This window comes from Crocodylus porosus, unplaced genomic scaffold (assembly GCF_001723895.1).
Source record: "Crocodylus porosus isolate Cpor-Errol unplaced genomic scaffold, CroPor_comp1, whole genome shotgun sequence".
Classification (NCBI taxonomy): Eukaryota; Metazoa; Chordata; order Crocodylia; family Crocodylidae; genus Crocodylus; species Crocodylus porosus.
The window spans coordinates 127280052-127300757 of record NW_017728886.1 but is presented as its reverse complement, the minus strand read 5'-3'; positions in this window follow the sequence as shown (position 1 = coordinate 127300757).

Here is a 20706-nt window from a genome sequence, read left to right as displayed (position 1 = left end):
TCACCTACCATTAGACGGGGGTGATCAACCCATGTCATGGACAGCTTGTGTGGCATGCAGAAGATCAGGGAGGGAACAGCAACAGATACAGCACGGGAGCAGAATGCAGAGCAATGGATCAGGCACAGAGCACAGGGAAGGAAGCAGAAAGCCGAGCAGCAGATTGGGCAGAGAAAGGGGATGGAATGGTACTTTGGGAAGGGTGTAGGGCTTATCTTGTGGCTCATCTTCCAAAAAGGTTGGCCACTGCTGCATTAGAATATTCCCAGCTATTTTCATGCAACTAGATTATAGCTTTTTATTTTTTTAAACTGTGTTAATATTTTTATCAGTGAAACAGTCTATCCAAAAGTAATCATGCCTAACAGCAAATACATTGCTGATGTCTAAGTTTTTGTTGATACTTCAAAAATTCTTCAAAATACAGTGCATAAGAAATGGACAGGGAAGTAATGTTTAACTTTCAGGCTTTGGTAACACATCAGATCACTTGAGCTTTATGTCCCTGGTGAACTGCTTCAGAGTCTAGCATTTGTATTACGCTCTTCTTTCTCTAAGATGTACTTGTTTATATTAGCTTAGAATAGTTAATGTGCCTTCTCTGAAATGAAGCAAAGGTCATGTATATGGTCCAAATTAAACATGTTTTGTGATTTCATATTCATCTAAATTTCAATCATTAGCAAGGCAAACAGAAGACAGGATGACCTTTTGTTAGAGGTGCCTCTTAGATGTCTATTAACAGGTCCAATAGTGATCATACCTTTACCCCATTAAAGCAGATGAAGGTATGGTGTATTTGTTCATCACTGGTGCAAAACCTATGAACACTGGCTGCATTTCATAAACTGTCTTCCTGCCACAAATACTTAATAGCTTTCTTGTAATTTTGGATTTGCAATGACACTTTGTGGTGTTCACATAACCACTGATTTTACAGTTCATGTATCACTCGTACTATAATTGAAAAGGAGATGGGCATATCTTCATGCATGTTGATGTTCTAGAAAGCAAATTATAATTACTTATTTGCCAGGAATTGTTGTGGATGAGAAGAGTTCATAACTGCATGTTAACAGAATCTTTCAAGGGAAGTAAATATCCTGGTGATTAGTCACCAGAGTGTTGATTAGCAGCATGGGTTCTATACTAGTTTGTCACTGGTTGACCCTTTGTCTTTGCTTAATTCATGTAATTTGGCTGAATCCAGCTGTGTTGATTTGTGTGGCTACAGTATTGGGATTGTATTGTAAGTAAAAGAAGCCCTATTTCAAATACCTGAAGTGTGCATCCGTCTTGGTGGGATCACAGCAGATACAGTTATAATATATTAAATGAATTTGAATGAAAAATTGTGAAACAAGAAAACATACATAGGCTGGATTGTGTTAAATATGGTCTCAATAGGGATTATAGATTTTTATCCCATTACCTGGATTACCTTTTAACTTCATCTGTTTATTCCTGTGTTTCTTTGTGCTATGTGTCCGAATCAAATTTCAAAGTGTATGCTGGATAACACAGAGTTAAGTATTGACATGAGCAGACAAGCAATGGAAAATCCCCAAAGGACAAACAAGCATGCCCAGTACGTGCCCCCTGTGCGACCTCTGGCTTGTCAATCATGGTTCAGCCATGAGGTAACTTGTCTTGTTACCATGCGCATGCCTAGCTCTGCAAAAGACATGACATAATCAGACTAGAAAATTCCATGAAGAAAGCAACCTAATTGGCTGAAAGGTTGACTTAAAAGGCTTCCAAGTCCCTGCCAAAGGGGGAGACCAGACCCGACCTGAGAGCAGAGGCTGTTATCGCAGGGACTGCCTTTCAGGAGAGCCTTTAGGCCCAGAGCCCTGGTCCGATCCCAAAGCTCCACTGGTCTCCTCACTGCTGTGGTTTCACAGCTTATTCCTCATCGTCCACATTGATTCTCTGTTACTGGACCTATTTCTGGCATTGACACCGACTACAATCTGACTGACCTGACTTGCACCGACCACAGCATTGTTACCCATTTCTGGCACCGACTACGGCATCATCATTGACCTGTTCTTGTCCATGTTGGACTTTCATTGCGTTACAGTTTTCCTTTGTATGAGCTGTTGACCAGTCCTGGGACTATTGAGTCGGGCAGCCGCTCCTAGCCTCCGGTTTAGATAGCAAGGGCTCAGCTCGAGAACCCCGTGGACCAACAGACCCCCCTTTAGTTATTCACATTTATTGTAACTGAACAAGCAAGCTCTTCTGCCTACGCTACAACATCATCAGTGGTGTAAGTAAATAAAATCTATTCTGTTTCGAAACCGCACGTGTCCCGAACTGCTCTGACTCCTCGCTGCTAATCCCGCCTGATCCGATCCGAACCCTCGGCCCACCGTGACCTTGGGGCTGATCCCCGACACTATGAAGTTTATCCTTACTGACCTTTTGCCTACTTTTGCCTCTCTTAGAAGTGCTATCTCCTAATGTTTTCCTTTGCATTTAAATTGTTCTCTATTAAACTCATTCTTTCTGCAAGTCCATTCATAACATCTGATAAATTAGGCTTTTGCCTATGAAAGCTCATGCTACTTTGGACCAGTTGGTCTTTAAGGTGCACCCCACCCTACCTTCTTTTAGCAGAAGTGACAGAAATTTGTTCCCTGGGTCTGTAGGTCCAGCTCATAAGCTGTCAGAGGCATGATCTGTTTAGAAAGAAATAACATAGTCATTTAATGCACCTATTACAATGTATTCAGACAAGGAGGCAGCATTTATGGTTGTACAGGCACTCTTAATTGCATTGCTTACTAACTCCTGAGTGTTTGACTTTACAACTTAAACTTGTTGATGCTGTATTCATGTGTTTATGTGATATACACAGGAAATACTTTTTCTAAGAAAATACAAATTAAAGTACTGTAAAATGGGAATATAACTGGTTGGATCATTGTGCTCAAAGAGTAGTCAACAATGGTTTGATGTTTCAATGGGAGGAGGTATTGAGTGGGATTTCTCAGAGGTCTGTCCTGGGTCCAGTATTATTTAATATATTCAGTAATGATTTTGACTGGTGATTCTCAGCCAGGGTCCAGTGGCAAACATGTTAGTTGTGCAAGCATGATTCACAAGATAAACCTAGAAATGTCAAATAGAAATTCATAGTATTGAAAATATTCTGAACTGTTGTAATCTTTCTGAGTTTTTTTGTAACAAAAGAATTGCTGTATTTTCCTTCTGTAGTCAAAACACGAGTGAAGACTTAGAACTGTAATTTTTTGAGGGTTCCTTAAGTTTTATGATGTGTGCCTTGAGTCTTATAAAATTGAGAACCATGATTTGGATAATGGGATTGAGTTCATGCTTAGCAAATTTGTGGATGATAACAAGTTGGGTAGAGTTGCAGAACTCAGAAGGGTAGAGTTAGGATCCAGTTAGACTTGAAAAATGGCCTACAATTCAAGAAAGACAAATGCAAAGTCCTGCATTTGGGACAGAATAATTGCTTGCATAAATACAGACTGGGGACGGACTCGCTAGGCTACAGTACTGCAGAGAAGGACTGAAGGTTACAGTGTACCCCAAGCTGAATATAAGCCAACAGTGTGCTCTTGCTGCAAAAAAAAAGAACCAGAAAACTGGGTTGTATTAAGAGGAGTATCACTTGAAAATCAGGGGAAGTGATTCAGCACTGGTGAGATCTCCCCTTGAGTATTGTCTGGCTTCGTGCCCTGAACTTTGAGAAAGAAGTGGAAGGACTCTACATAAATTCAACAAAAATGTTTAGAAGTTTGGAAAACATGAATTAGGGTAAAAGGCCGAAAGAATTAAGACTACTTAGTCTGGAGAAGAGGAGGGAGGAGGTTTGCGATGCTCAGAGAGAAAGAAGATAAAAACACACAAACCCATTACAATGGTCTGCAATGGTGAAGGAAGTGGTTTGAAGAAAGTGTCTCAGTCTCATTGCGAGTGTCCTCTTTGGGTGGAGTGGGGTCATCCATTTCTGAAGAATCCTCTTGAAGTGAAGTCCATCTGGGACCGGTCCAGTGGCAGTTCATCTGGTGGGGGTTAGAGTACTGGCAGTTTTATTAGCTAAATTAGCTTTTATTTCCTGGAAATGGGCTGGTCATTCCAACTGGCAGAAGGGAAATATGCTAGGTGTTACATCCAAAGCTGTCTTGAGAACATTCATTCTCCTTTAAACCATCCAGTTATAAATTCACAGATAGATGCACACAGCTAGATATTATTCCTTTCTCCTTTCTCAGTGCTTTACTATGTCAATTCATTTCTGCATTCCTTGGTTCTCTGTCAACTTCTAAGCCTCTCAGGAAGCCACACCTTGATTGAGATGGACCACTGTGAGAGTTAAGCCATGCTTGCAAAATAAATCACCATATCTTGTTTGAATATGAACTGGTTAATTTCCTTTATTTCTTGCCTGCCACAAGTTTGATGGAATAAGGTATGGAAATAAATACAGTCCTGAGAGATGAAGAACATGTCGTGTCTCCAGTTCAACAAAATGAACTCTCCTGCACAACTATTATGTCTGTCTTAATAATGAACACCATAGGTATTCTCTCTCTTTGAGAATTCTCAATTTCTTGGTTGCTTGTCCAATTCTCTTCCACATGGGTCCCAAGTAAATGGCAATTCTATGCCACCTGTATTTACTACTGATATTAAAATGTGGGGTTCTCTTCTCTTTGTTAATCTTCATCCACTCTTATTTCATTCCCTTTTTTACGTCCCTGGGATGGTACCAGACATCCTCAGGTATCAGACTCACACACTCAGAGGTCTCCATCATCATCTCACTTTGGTTCCCCAGGTATGTGGGCTTCTCTTCCCTTTGTTAATCATCATACACTCTTATTCCTTTCTCTTAATTTTAAGTCTACGGGATGTTACCTGATGTCTTCAGGTATCAGACTTACCAGCTCAGAGGTATCCTTTGTTACTTCACTACGCTTCCCAGATAAGTTCTCTCTCCAGGACTCTTGTTATATTTCCTTCTCTCTGTTCTCTCTCTCTTGTAATCTCTCCCTGTTTCTTCTGAGTTGCTTTCTTCTCTTTTCCAGAGCTAATTCTGGTTTACTTCCCCTTTAAATTCTTCCAGCCATCTGCTGCCTCTCTCACAGCCAGCACTCTCTCCCCTACTCCCTCAGCATATGCTGCTCTTTGTTTATGTTTTCATCCGGGTCGCTCTTTCCTCCATCTAGGTATCTCCACCCTTTTCTCTCCTGGGACTGGTTGCTACGGTGAGTTTTCTGTTTTCCTTCACTCTCCCGGAGTTCTGTGATGGGGCAGACTTGGTGCCCCATCACATCCACTCAACACTTTGACACCACTTACAGGACAATCAAGCAGCCTCTAAGGGACTTTCATCTCATCCTAATAGCCAACACATGAAATGTCCTTTATGCTTGGGACATTATTGGTCTCAGTTATTATTGCATTCTAAAGAAAAATCCTTCAGATAAAAGCATTTTTGCCTTGGACTCTGATATCTGGAAACACTAATTCCCCTGGAGAAAACATCTGAGGAATCCATCCTTAAAAGTGAAGAAAGCCTTCTTTATGAGTTGGTAGCACTTCATTGAAAGGAAACTAATCAGCACATTTCTCTTGGAATCTTGTAATTGAAACATCTCATGTTCTAACATTGACTGATTACTCATTTGCAGTGGAAACTGAGCAGTAAATATTACACAACAGGTTAATTTGTGGGGGAGTAGAGTGGCACTTGGCTGTAGTGTACACAAACAATCCGACAGCTCTGCTCTTAATATTGAAAAGAGGATTTTTTATTTTGGTGGTGTACTCAGAGAGGATAGCTTTTTTCCAGGAAGCTCTGTTGGAGCTCACTAGACCATGAATTAAAGCAAGTCTAGGCAGATGCAGGGGGATGATGGGTGATTTTGCGTGCCCATAAATAACTGAATAAATTAATTACCTTAGCATTATATTAAGCCTTTCTGCATAAAACACAAGTAGGAAGGTAAAGGAGAGTTGTCATGTTAATTAATGTGTTGGCCTTTTTAATAATGGTTAGAGCAGTAAGTAGCAGGTCTAAGCAGTAAGATCAGGTTCTAAATGTTTTTTTCACTGAATTAAGAATACCCAAATTCGTAAGAAGGGGTAATTCTGTGTTAAAGAAGCCCAAGTAGAGCCTCTAAGTATCTAATGAACTGAGCTCCTACTATAGATGGTAGGAGGGGGTGGAATGAAGGCAATTCAGTAAGTTTTTAATTAAACTTGTTTATAATTCTGGAAGGGAATGGTTTGGAGTACAATGGGCGCATTCACACATGCAGGAACTTTCGCTCGGAGAAGCTCAAATAGAAGCGGTGGAAATTTGAGCGGGGGCTTTTTGCTTCAGCACATGTGCTTGGACATGCACTTTGTTGTGGAGCAAATTGTGCCACTTGGGGCAAAATAACCCTGCCTGGCTCCTCCCAGATCTTCAGTGAGGGGGAGCTAGAGCCCGGGGCCAGCACCTGTGCTGTCCTCAGCACTGTAAAAAGCTGCCCTGTCCTGGCCCTAGCAGTATAAAAAGCCACCCTGGCAAGTACCTCATGGCTATTAGCTCTCAGGAGTTCTGGGGCCCAGCCAATTGGTACCTGGGGACACTACCCCTTGTGCCAGGTGGACTGCTGAAGCAGTCCTGAGAGTTCCCTGCACCCTCTACCCACTGCAGCAGTCTGGCAGTGGGGGTTACTGCCTGGCTGTGACCTGCTGTGCACCTGCCAGACTCAGATGGGGACTGCAGAGCCAGTAGAAGCATCTGGCCCTCTGGGCCAGCTGCCAGTGGACTGAGGTTGCAGAGTTGGCCTTTGTGCGGTACTACTGTCATTTGTGCCATCTGCCCGGCCATCTGGGTAGCTATCACCCAGAAGATGCTCCGGGTGTGGTGGCCTGCTTTGAACTGTCAAAGCATGCCCTTCTGAGCCCATTTGTCCAAGGTGCCAGCTGCTCTGAGCAGGCAGGGTCCTGCCACTGGCCTCCCTAGCTGGAATTCTGGTGTTTCCTATTGGAAAACTGAAAAATCCCTGATAAAAAAAATCCCAAAGTCACTCTGTAAAATACCCTAAAATCCATGTTCCTCCACAAGAAAAACAAAAGACCACTATAAAGAGAGAGAGAGTGAGACAGACAGCGATCAGTTGGACAGTGTTTTATTGATATATCTACAGTGTTAAAGGAAGTCTCTTATCATAATAATAAAGTGAACTCTAAATACAGGTTTCATGAATTCATGAATACATATTTTGCTGCCCTCCCACAGGGGTCAGGGGTCTTGGGGGGGGCTGGCAGACAGAGGGGTCGGGGGGGCTGGGGGAGTGGATGGAGCCCCCCATGGTCCCCTCCCCCTTTTTCCAGCCCCTTGACCCCTTACTCACCAGCACGGGAGCCCTGGTACTGAAACATGCGGCCTGGCCTGCTGCATGTTTCAGCACTAGGGCCAGGGCCAACCATAGAGATGCTCTGGCAGCCAGAGCATCTTCATGGAGGACTCAGCCTCTGGTTGCCTCAGGGCAATGTCCCATGCCATGCCCTGCACCTCTTTTTAAGCTTGAATGTTTTTAGATCCCTGGGTATCCAGGAGTCTAATTTTCTCCTTGTGCTTTAAATTTGCAGTGTGGGGAATATTTTTTTATTCCTGCACATGCCTGTTGCCCCACCTCAAAGGGACTTGAGGCAGGGCAAGAGGCACATGCGCGCTCATGTGGACGTACCCATGGGGGAAAGAAGTCTGGTATTGTACATAGTAGCCAAATGAACATAGCATTTACTTAAACCATACTGTGGCTCAAGCCAGAATGCTTTTCTTATATTTTGAGAGAATAGTATGTGTAGAAGTGGCAGGAGGGATTTAAAACATCCTGGATCTTGTCCAACTTCTCTAAATTGAGAAATGTATTCTGAAATAAAGGGTCTCTCCAATGGTGATTTTTTTTTTCATTAAACGTCCTCCCTTGGAGGATCCCTTCATGGAAACTTGCTTTCTCTGCTGGCGGTGGGGGACATCTATACCGGTGGGGAAGGAGTCTGACTGCCCATCACGGAGCAGGTGGAGACCACAGGTGGCATGAGGCCGGGGTGTAGGGGTGGCAGGAGCCCCGTATGTAACCAATGAGGCCGACCCAGGACACCAAGGGACCTGTGGACTAGCCCCGCCCCACTGGGATAACAGCAAAGTCATGGCAGGAGAGAAGTGGGGTTGGCAAAGCAGGTATACAACCAAACCTAGTAACACCAGTGCTCGGTGAAGAGGGTGGTCACCAAAACAGGGTGCCAGATTACTAGGAGGGATCTATGAAGGCCCATCGGGGACACCTGGATTTAGACTGGACATAAGAAAGAACTTCATTACAGTCCGTGTGTGTAAGGTCTGGAATAGACTCCCACCAGAGGTGCAAGCACCTACTCTGGACTCATTCAAAAGGTATCTGCATGTTTATCTTGCTGGGATCATTTGACCCCAACAGACTTCCTGCCTATGGCAGAGGAGCTGGACTCAATGATCTCATGCGGTCCCTTCCAGCCCCTAATGTCTGTGAGGCTATGAAACTAGATTTCAGTAAGGTTAAGGCTGAAAAGTTACATGCTCAATGCACAGGCTGTTTCAGAAATCTGTTGAACCAATTGAAGTTCTCCACTATATCTGAGATAGAGGACAAACTATAATAGGTGGCAGCAGAACTAGGATGTTACCTTCTTTGGGCTATCAACTAGAGGAGGATGCATAGTACTGTATATTGAAACCTTTTGTGCATGTGTAAGCCATTCATTCAACTTGTATAACTAAACCTTCAGTTTGGATTACATTGTTCTGAAAGGCAGCATGCCTAACAAGGTAAGACTTTGTTTCCAATATAACATAGCCAGATCATCCCAGTTACCAGCTTGGTTAACCTGTCAGGTGATTTGGATTTGCTTGGTAAGACAGTTTGTAGAACACTGATAATTAACACCAGATAAAACATATGAAATATGGAACTGTATTCTCCTGAAACCCAGCATCATGCATAGTACCTTAGGCAGAAGAGGTGTAAGGTCTGTTCTGTCTGGGTCCCATCTGGAAATCTAGTTTGGTGAAGCATACTACAGAGAAGCGCAGAGCATCAGGCTCAAGACAGATTGATACATTGATGTAGCAGCAAGTGTCTGTCTAGCTTTGCTGAGCATGACACAGACTGAAAAATGTTGCCTTTTCACTTTTTCTAACTTGGCCAAATGTACCAAAGTTTCCATAGGGACATCAAGAGACATTACTAAATTTCCAAGTTGCATGGCACACTATACAGTGTGATAGCTTTAAAAGAATAAGGAATGAAAAGGTTTTAACTTGGTAAGCTTTTTAGAAGTTTCTACTGCTGCTCCTCCTATAGTTTGTTAATAGTTCACATTTTTAAATGATTTCATCTGGATATATAAATAGAGAATTTCTGTTACTGTCATAGTAATCAGAACTCTTGGGGAGGTGATATCTTTTATTAGACCAACTAGATAACTGCAAAAATTTTTCTTTAATTGCAAGCTTTGGGGCACACATGCCCTTCCTCAGGTATAAGAGTGCAAAGATAGTAAAATTTCTCCCAGGTGGAAATGAAAATTAATTTTGACAAGAGAACTGAAATGTGGTTTAAGGTCTCTTGGTTGGAAAAGTTCATTTTATGCAAAATAGGCTCAGGTAAACGTTGGAGCAGTCTATTTACCACAGAGTTGTCTGATGGCAAGCAGGATGTTGAATTATGCTTCTTTCTTGTGATAATGTTTCAGGAGGATGGGTGATGGAAGGCTGTCCTGGGCAAGGAATTTCTCTTGCGTTGTGGCTGCTCTGTGAGCGTGCACATTTGTCTTGAAACAAAATAATTCTCCAACCAGGAGATCTTACATCAACTTTTAGCTCTCCTATTTAATATAAATTTTCATTTCCACCTTGGAGAAATTTTACAATCTTTACACTCTCCTATGGCTGAGGAAGGGTTCATGTGCCCAAAAGCTTTCAAATAAAGACTTTTTTTGCAACTATCTAGTTGGTTTAATTAAAGATAACACTTCCCCAAGAGTTCTGATTAGTTTTGCCTGCAGACCAACATGGCTACAACCTGTATCCTTGATGTTACCATCATAAGCATCTTGAAAAAAATTGAGTATACTATCACCATTACCATTAGAAGAGATGATGTTATCTTTTACTTTATACAATGGAAGCGGGAGACAAGAAGACATTATCTGGAGGAACTTGTGATACTAGAATAGTGTTTGATATTCATCTGAAATAGTTTAGGTTTGTTGACTTTCAGTTCACATTGCAGGTTCTGTTTGTTTAATCATGCTGTAGAATGCAAGATAGAGACACTGGTCTACAGATCAAGATGTGTGAGTGCTTCAATTAGATTATCAGCTGCCATGAAGAAGGAGATACCAGATAGAACTTCATGCCTTGGTTGGACCCTTAGGCTGTGTGGTGTTTTTTAGTCTATAGCTATAGAAAATGTTAACTTGAACAGAAGGAGAAGCAGAGGCCTAGATTTGCTCAGTTACACATAGTTGTAAGGGAAAAGAAGAGATACCAGTGGCAGAGAGAAAGACACCAGGGTTGGAAGCCATCCCATCATTGAAGCTACACAGAGCCATGCAGGGATCCTCCTCCAGAGAAGAGGAGGAAGGAACGTGAGCTCTGCCATAAAGAGAGACTCGGACCAGACAGGGGGAGGACCACCATAACTGGAAGTTCCTGAACCCAGCAAAGTGAGAGTAGGAATGTCTGAGAGCATTCAGGAGACTGCAAAGAGGGCTCTTCAGGGAGTCAGCTTTAGTGAGAAAGCTGACAGGGAAGAAGCCAAGACAAAGCAGCTTTCAGGTAACCTGAAACCTCAGCAGGGCAGCCCAGTGAGAAGGACTGAGAAAGAGGTACCGTAAAGACCTGAGTAGCAAGGCTGAGAAGGGGTTACCATAAAGACCTGAATAGAAGGAAGGAGATAAGTTGACTTTGTTTTCTTCACCTAAGGAAGTGGGGAAGAGTCTTCCTTGACACAGAGCAATAGTGAAGAGAATTATCTGCATCTAAACTGGGAGGTTGTTTAAACTCAAGACTGTTCATTTTTTTCTAAAACGCTGGAGGAGGCTAAGTTAGTCATGACTTACAGAGGCATAAGAAATACTCTGACAGACTCTGGCAGAGTATATGGACTATAAGTTAACACCCAGTGGAATGGGAGAGCGTATGGGGGTTGGTGGAGCCCTGGCTATAAAAGGTGGACATAAGGACCAATTGCGCAAGAAGCTACACACCCAGACATTTCTTTTTTTCCCCCTTATTAGCAATTCATGGCAGGTGAGAGTGTGGGTGTGTGGAATATTGCATCTAGAATGGTCCTGGCAGTCTTCAGCCAGCCAGATGAAGATCAACAACAGCCTTAGTATAGAAAAAAAAAGAAAACCTTAGGGAGAAGATGATAACTATTTGAGACTAATTAACTACCTAAATTGAGGTGAGACTGACATCAGTTACACATGGACATTCATCAGGAATGGACAATAGTAAGGAAACCATGTTGCCTGTGTTCCTGTATATTGTGTGTTAATCATACAACTATCCTTTACCACAGAAAATGTACTATAATTGTTATTGGAAAAAAACCCTGTTTGTTAATAAAGTCCACACACATATAACCCTTAAAAATTACTATGCTACTTGAACAAAATTTTTGTAAGTGAAATGACATAAATCTGCTACTAAGTTATAATTAGAAGCTAATTAGAAACTTTATAGGAATACTGATAAGGGAGTAGTAAAGGGGAAATGCTGTTCATTGTGTATCTCATTGGACAGCCAAGATAATGGTTTAATTAAAACAATAGACTTTACACTATAGATTTGAGATAATATTTTAACATATTGCTAATATATAAATGTAATGGCTGCACAATAACTTAAAAGTGGTGGTTATGATTTAGTAAAACTCTTTGCACAAAGAGATAGTGAAGGAAGAAATCAATTACCTTCCTCCATGGCTCCCAGATGAAATAGAGGCAATGCAAAAGGTAGTGAAGAAAGTACTGCATGGCTAAAAGTTTAGACACAAGTGCAGTGAACCAAGGGAGATAGTTTTACTTTGGTCTAACCAAAAATCAAGATATTGGGGGGCGGGGGGCAGGCAGGTGGCTGCTGTGGCTTGGACTCCAGCCCCTACTCAGGGTCAGGGCTGTAACTGCAGCTGCTGCCTGCCCCTCCTCACCCTCCTGCCATCTCTGCAGCCTGCCATTTCCCTCCCTGCTCCCATTCAGCCTCTGCTTTCCAGCCTACCCCTTTCCGTCCCTCCCCTTACCTTTGCTCTGCATTGGCAGGTTCCATCCCAGTTGCATCCTGGGGCACTGAGCATCCCAGTTGCACCCTGGGGCACTACCCCAGACCCATAGCAACAGCATACAACCCACACAGATGCTTTGAGCCCAGGGCTGGGGATGTGCTTAGTGCCCTAGGCTGCAGCATGAACAGAGACTGTCAGCACAGAGCAAGGGTAAGGGTTGGGGGAGAGGGGACAGAGCCTGATGGAGTAGGGGTGGAGGGGAAACAGAGATGGAGGAGAAAGGAGGGCTTGAGGCTGTAGGGGGCAGGCATAATGAGGGCAAACTGCTTGACCTCCCCATACCACCTGTTTCCTACTGACTGTTCCTCAAACAGTAGTGGGGGGGGGTGTGAATTAAATATGACCCCCCAATAATTAGATTCTATACATGGAAAATTATAAACAAATTTATAAAATTTCCATGTATAGAATCTAATTATTGGAGGACTGTCTTACATTCAGGGTACTCTTAGATTCAAGTACATATGATGACTCAGGCTACATTGGCCTAGATTACTTTTATTGATTCTTATGAAAATATCTTAGGGCCTACACCAGTCTATACCTCTGATTTTAATGAGAGCCATTCTATGTTTCTTATCTTTTATGAGATTTGAACCTTTTCTATCATAACAGCATTACTAAAAAGTTGAGTAGTGTAGAAAAAACTAAAAAATTTTAAGGATAGAGGACACCACACACAGGTATAGACTGACTAAATTTTTTTTATGAGACATCAGCTTACTCCTTTGGATCTTGAATTTAAACTTATAAACTTAAAGTTTAAATTTAAACTTATAAAGAGCCCTATTTTTGTTGAAAGAGGACTAGAAATTTGCTAAGTTCCAAGAGCTGATTGTAAGTAAAACCTTTTGCTTGTACCTTTGAAGGAGATAAGTGGTTTGGGAGACATCCACCTTGTACCTTGGAGACTATGAAATTTTGTCTCTTTCTGAGAATGAAGTTTAAGTCCTTGGTGGGCATGTCCTATATCTGCTAAAGCATGATAGTGTAGACAGCCAAACTCCTGGGACGATGCCATTCTGTTCATTTTTTAGGATGGAGGCTAAAATACAGTAGAAAAAAGCATGGATCAGAACTATCATTATTTTTATGAAAATTGGAGGTGAAAGAGAATAGTAGGGATTTTAGAGAAGATATGACTCATCTATGTCCTTTGTTGTTGCAAAGTTTCATAAATGGAAAGCATTGTAGACTGGCACTTAATTTTCTGCTGGTGCTGCCTATGTGTGATGTGTGGCATTGGTCCTACTTTTACAGCTTTGCATGTGTCCTTTAATTTCATAACATAGTTTGAACTGAATTTTATGGTGCTTGCTCCAGAAGAGAGACACTGCAACAAAGGTTTTCCTATTTTTCATGTGTGTCCATAGGTCTTATTGAAGGTGAGAGAGATAGCTATTAGGGCTGTGAGAAGCTTTGGTCGCTGATTCAATTCAGTGGAAATTTGGCTTGATTCAGTGGCTGAATCTCCAAATCTGAATCAAATTAGGAGACCCTTTAATCTTTCAAAGTCGAATTGGAACCCTCTGAATCAATTGGGAAAGATTCATAAAGATTCAATGATTCGGACAAAGACACAGCTTTAAATGTTTTTTCTACATTCCTCAAGGTACTAGGTGGTTTGTGAATGCTGAGATGATGGGGTGGGTGGAGCCTCTTACAGAAGCATGGCAAGGTCCACAACAGACCCAGAAGTGGACCCAGATGCACTTCTGGTCCACTTTTGGGTCTGCTGCTGAAAGTGCTGCCCCCCCTCCCCCTGTATCCCCCCCTGGCTCAGTGACTGGTGCTTCCTGGGTTTGGGAGGAGAGGCTGTTTCAGCTGACCTCCTGCTTCTTTCCATATAAATCCTAGAACTGGAAGGGGAAGTCAGCCTTTTACCTAGGCTCCTGTAGCTTTGGTTTGTACTGCTACTGACTGATAGATTCCTTGAATACCTGACTTGGTTAGCCTTCTGACTTCACTCTCTGCCTGACTCTCCCGATTCCTTGCCTGGGTCTCACTTGACCTCCTGGATACCTGACCTGACTAGCTTCCTGACCTTGCACTCTCCCTGACCCTCTGGATCCCTGACTTCATTCCCCAGAAAAATCTCCTGGATTCTAAATATCTGGATTCTCTTAACACTGAGGTGGCCCCCAGACCTGGCCATCCATGGCCTGGCATAACATAACCCTTCATCCATGTTGTCAGGGATAGGTGCTGTATATCCATGGCCCATGTCTGGCTTGTGTCTTACTTGGGTAAGTCGTTGGATCACCGGGCAGTCTTGCCAAAATCAACTTCTGATGTTCTTCTCTCCCCTGCAAGGTCTTGATGTACTTTTAATTATTGGGAGTCCAATGTGGGGTTGGCAAAGTTCCTGACAGGTCCTTTTTGGAGGGGTTTCTTTGTGGGGTTCCACCTCCCCTCATGTCCCACCATTACCATATTCTGGATCCCCTGTATCATGCCTCATCTTGTATCACCATAAGGCTGCTGACTACTAAAAACTCGAGGACCCAAGGCATACCCAGGAGTTTAAGCCCTTTTTACTCAGGCCACCTGAGGGATCTTACAAAGTCCATCACCCCTTGAGCCATTAATCTTCCCAAAATTAGATCAGCCAACCACAAGGTCCACTAGGCTAATGGCTTTAAATCAGCTTTTCACAGATTCTGGAGTTAATCAATCTGCTTTGGCCTTTAGGAACCCAATTATATAATCCAGAAGGTAACAAAGGGGGAAAAAAAAAGAAGGAAAAATTACCTTAAAGCATCTCTCAGTCCTGAGTTGATCCACTCATCTCAGACCTTCAGAGAACCCAATCCCCTAGCTAAACAGACAGCAGAGCCACTGCCCCTTTAAGGATGGCTCTACTCTTTGCATGAAGGAAAAAGAAACCTTTGCTGATCTCTGCTTCCTGGGTTGGCTCCTAAGGGTGAGAGCCTCCCAGGATATTTCCAGGAGGGGAGTTTTCCCTCCAGTCACTGTATCCCCACACCAGGGAAGGGGAGAATAGTCCCCAACCGTGAAGCAAGCAAACAAAAGGAAAAAGAACATAAAGAAACTACTGGGGCTGTGTCCCTGCACTCATGGACCACTTCTGAGTGGTTCTGCCACTTTAGTCCTTGACCGGCTGTCTTCACAGGATTCCTTTCTCAGTGGGTCCAATTGCTCATGGATCCTGGTACTCATTAGCTGGAGCAAGCAGGGAGCAAACACCAGCACACATTGCTCACAGCAGCTTTCTTCAGAATGGAGACAGCTTCAGGTGAGCTCCTTCACAGACACATAGCCCATGAGACCAGGGGAGCAGCCCTGAACAATAGTTCTTTCCATAATTGATACATCTTGGTTCATACCTGTTAACATTTACCCTGCTTATAACCCTCCTTTGGTTCCACCCATTTCTCCTCCCATTTCTAGCTCTGCCTCTGTTTACTATTTGCTTCCTTAGCATGGTATACCTATGCATGTCATTCATTTACATGCCTCTCTGCTAAGAGGGCATGAGTAAAACTTTGACCTCTGCTTCTTTTGGTCACTTGCGATTTCTCGCTGGCTCTTTCTGCTTGTCTTGCTGACTTCAGCACCATCTCCAAGGCTGCACTTCTGCTTTGTCCCCTAATGATAACCATTGATATGTATCCTATTTTTACCCAACACATCATGCACTTTGCACCCTATCCTTTTGTTCAGAATCCACTTACTTAAGCATTAGCCAAGTTAGTTACTTTTAATATATCATCTGGCTTTGTGACTAGCGGCTTTTGCTGAGGTTACTTTTAATATATCATCCAGCCTTGTGACTAGTAGCTTTTGCTGAGACACAGGAAAAAAATGTTAAGCAGCTGCACACCCTGTACTCCCCAAAATCGATATCATTACCCTAACACTGGCCACCAGAATCTGCTGAGTGAGGAGACTCCCAGTGTCATTTCCATCCACTGGACAATCCTCCTGTGACTACCGTTACCAGATTTGCCCGCTGCTTTGGGGTGTGCTCATTTATTAGGGCTAGGGTCTTGGTAATTCTATCAATGTGCTGCTTGTGTTACTTGTGTTTCTATACGGAGCTGTATCTCTCCCTTCTGCAAGCCCTCATCCCCAATGGCGCTATCTTGCAGGACTCAATTCAGTGGGGCTGGGTTCCTCCAGTCCCCAAATCAGTCATACGCACAAACACACACAGATTAATGTGGCACGCCTGACCTGGCCGGGTTGATTAGCATGGATAGGCTGACACCCTCATATGCCAAGAATCAGTTCATCAGAGCAACAATAACCACAGTCAGACACAAGCATACAGTTAAACAGAATACCTCTGAATCTGGCTGAGTGTCCAGATGACACCCTCATGGGCCAGCATTTAGTTCATTAGGGCACGTCTGAGCCAAACTGGGTCCATCAGCCTGTACAAGGTGATCCCCTTATGTGTTTCAAACTCAGCATGTCCCAATCTTTTAGCCTCTTGATGAGCAGACCCCACAGTATTTTTGGGCTACACAGGGATCTTTAGCTTAGGTAAAAGGAGCGTTGCTGCAGAGCAAGTGGGGAAAGAGAAGTAAAGAAGGAAAAATATACCCAATTCCCACCAGTTGACTATAAAAGTTATTTATTGCTAAGTAGATGAAATATATATTGACACTAGTAGTAATAGACATGCAAAGGAAAAACAAACACAAACAATCACAGTATACCCTGGTTTCACTAAGTATTTGGGGAAGCTTAGCTCAAGCGTAACTAATACAGTTCAAGTTCAGAAATCTATGCTTAGAGAGAGAGAAGAGAAAAGAGAGAGAGCTGGGATCTCACCAGTCCAAGGCACTCAGGTTGCAAAGCTGACAGGTTAAAGTTCTCAGCATGATCCTTGAAGGGAGACGATCCTCCTCCTGCAGCCTCTCGAGAAGAAAGCGGGTGGTATCAGCACACACACTGCTGCTTCTTTTACAGATTTTTATACCCCCAGTTCAGCTTCTTTCAAGCATTCTCAATAGTGTAAATCAAATTGTCTTTTCTATTGACAAGGGGTTATCTGATTGGAACATCTCAGGAACTGATTGATACTCAGGAAACACATACTTGGGAGCCAGCTTGACATTCCTATAGATAGCAGATATACTTATAGTTTCATAGTTTCTAGGGTCAGAAGGGACCTGAGCAGATCATCTAGTCCGACCCCCTGCCATGGCAGGAAAAAATACTGGGGTCAAATGACCCCAGCAAGATGTTCACCCCCAAGAACATGGAGCTGACAGGTAACACTACCCCTCTCCAGGGCCAGAAATACCCTCCCAAATCATCTTCCTGCCTAGCTGCACACACTGTGGAAATGTAGCAGCATATTCCCCACTCTGGCCAGGTCACTCACTGCACCTGAGGAGGGTGTTCTCTGCATGGGTCTCCCAGGGCTTTCTTCTTGCCCCACTATTTTCCCCTCATACATTATTCCTGTGCACAGAATAATGAGGTGAAATGAGACACAAATATAACAGCATGAGCAGTTAACACAGATATATCATAATAAAACCTGTAGTCTATCCCCCTTGGCTTTTGTTGATAGTCATTATAAAAGTGACTCTAATAGGAAATTGCCTCTGGCCTATTTTAAAAGATAGAGCAGTATTCAGTAATATAATTTGTGGGGGAGGAGCGGGGATTGGGGTAGTGAGCAGGGCACCAGCCTGGAACACTAACTACAAGGGGATACTGTAGGAGAGTGTTTGGGGAAGGAGCAGAATGGCACCTTGCCCCAGAAGTCTCTGCCATACTAAGTGCATTCCTTCACCCAGCAACATATCTGGGGATGGGGAGATCAAACCAGGTACCAGAGGTAACTGCCAGAGAGCCTACGCCACAGATCTGCTGCATCTCAAGCTGACGTTGTTAGAGCAGAAGTGGCAGCAGGGACAGCTGCCTTCTATGTCTGGAGAGCCAGGAGCAGATTACATTTCTGACCCCCTCTTTTTCCTGTCATTCCCCTTTCATCTCCAGTCATTGGCATTCCCACCCCAGGCCTGCCCTGCACTGAAGGAGAACTCTATGCCTCTGATGGTCTCTGATGTGACTCTTGGCAAAAAACACATTTTCTAGTAACCTCTTCTGTTATTACTTCTCAGTCTATAGTGTGTTATAAAATCTTTTTACAATATGTCTCATACCATTGATTAAGCTAAGTTTTGTGTGTGTGTATATATATATATATATAATGACAAAATCAGATTAGTTTCCCACCTTTAGTGCAAGCCTGTGAGAAAGCAGACCACTTTGTGACAAACTGCTGAGAAACTCACTCAGAAATCAGATATCCCTGTTGCCATGTTTGTTACCTACACTATCCACACATAAGTACACACTGTCTTCTCCAATAATTCTGGCAATTAGGTCCTGAATTATAACATCTCAGTGTTTTGGGGGCAGCAAAGAATTACAGAATTTGAAATTTGCTTTCTTTTAAAATGCAATTTTCTTATACGCAGACAAAATCCAAGCAATCTCCTATCTAGGCTCAGTTCTGTCTCTGAACCTCTTGAAATAAGCGGCAAGTTAATCTGTTCCAGCCATTGCTTTCATGTTATGTAGTTTCAATATTTTAAATTATCTTCACTATGGCATTGTCTTAAGAAAGTTCTCAATTATAGATGTTCACATTATGTTGTAGAGGAGTTGGTCAGAATATGTGCACAATGTGCTTTAACATACTGGGTACAGTTCTGATTTTACATTCCCTGGTACAAAGTGTAATGATGTTATTTTACTGGCAGCAATAAAATGACTGGTTTCATACTGTTAAAGAAGAATTGGTACCTTTAAAAGGGAAATGCAAGATACAGTAGACTGGCAGATGCTTATGTCATGCTATACAATGATGTAAAAGTTCAGAGGAATTAGAGTTGCTTTCTAGACATATAAAAAAAGTGCATGTGTTCCCAGCACAGATGTTAAGGTAGCAACTTAATACTTTTAAGGTATCATGTTCTTTTTAGTCAGTTTCTTCAACTAAATATATTTAGGCCTTGAGGTTAATAAATCTCTACAGTGCACTCAAAGTAACTACATAAACATTATTGTGCCTGTTAGAAAACTATAAACCATTCCTGCAACATGATGAATTGTAAAAACATGTAATTTCATAATGGTTATGCTGATTATTGCTGCATTAAGACATCTCCCTTCATAGTAATTGCAGTCATCATAGGATAACGTCCCCTACTGATCTGGCATTTAGCTACTGCTTTCCTGGGAGTCCTCTTTCAGCAATATATTATCACAAACTATCCATATGAAATGATCTGTGGCTTTCAGAGCCACAAGAGTCCTTGTATTTTGGCTCTAAATATGGCCAGCTCAAACCATCAAGAACTGAGCCAACACCAGCAGACCTGTTTTACTTTTGTTCCATACTTCACAAAACAAGGCTGTCATCTGGGATTCAGAATCTATAAAAAAATAAATAAAGAAACAAATTTTTTTTCCTATTTTTTGTTATATTTCTGAGGTACTGGTAACTTTATGGTTACAGAGACTTAGCCTTCAACTTGAAAGCAAAAACCAAAATGACTGTAAATACTCAATCCTGATTGTTAGCAAGTGAAACAGTTATGTAGCCAACAGCATGCTCTGTAATGAACCATGACTGTGCAAATTAGGCAATTCACCAATGTTTCTGGGACCTACCTATGCAATGGGAGCAGCAGGCCCCAGCTAAGTTGTTTTTTCCAAGCCGATCCTACTCTCATGCTCTTGCTCAAACACTCAAAACCTGGAATTATTTTGGTGAGGCTACTCTCGGGCTTTCTTCCGTTACCACACTTGAGATCTGTCATCACCAGCAGATTGATGGATATGGATCATGTGAGCAAGAGTGGGTTGGTTGGGTGTGATTAACAGTATCTGGCTACTGTAGCATTTCTGGTGCACAAGGCAGAAGAATGACAGACAAACACAGCTATCTGAACCATGCAAATGGCGGGTGTGGCTACATCATGCTACACCTGCATACTCTATAGCTATTAGGGGTGTGTGAAATGGGTTGTATTTGATTCAGATTCAGCCTGAATCGGGGACAGAATCATGAATCATGAGTCGGAAGGGACCTAGACCTAGGCCAAACCCCTGCCATGGGCAGGAAGGCGCACGGGGGGTGGCAGGGGTCATAAGACCCCAGCCAGGTGCCTATCCAGTCTCCTCTTGAAGATCTCCAGGGAATGTGAGAGCACCACCTCTCTGGGGATCCTACTCCAGGCTCTGGCCACCCTTACCGTGAAGTAGTTCTTCCTAATATCTAACCTAAACCTATCCTCCCTCAGCTTGTGGCCATTGTTCCTGGTGACTCCAAGGGGGAACCTGGTGAGCA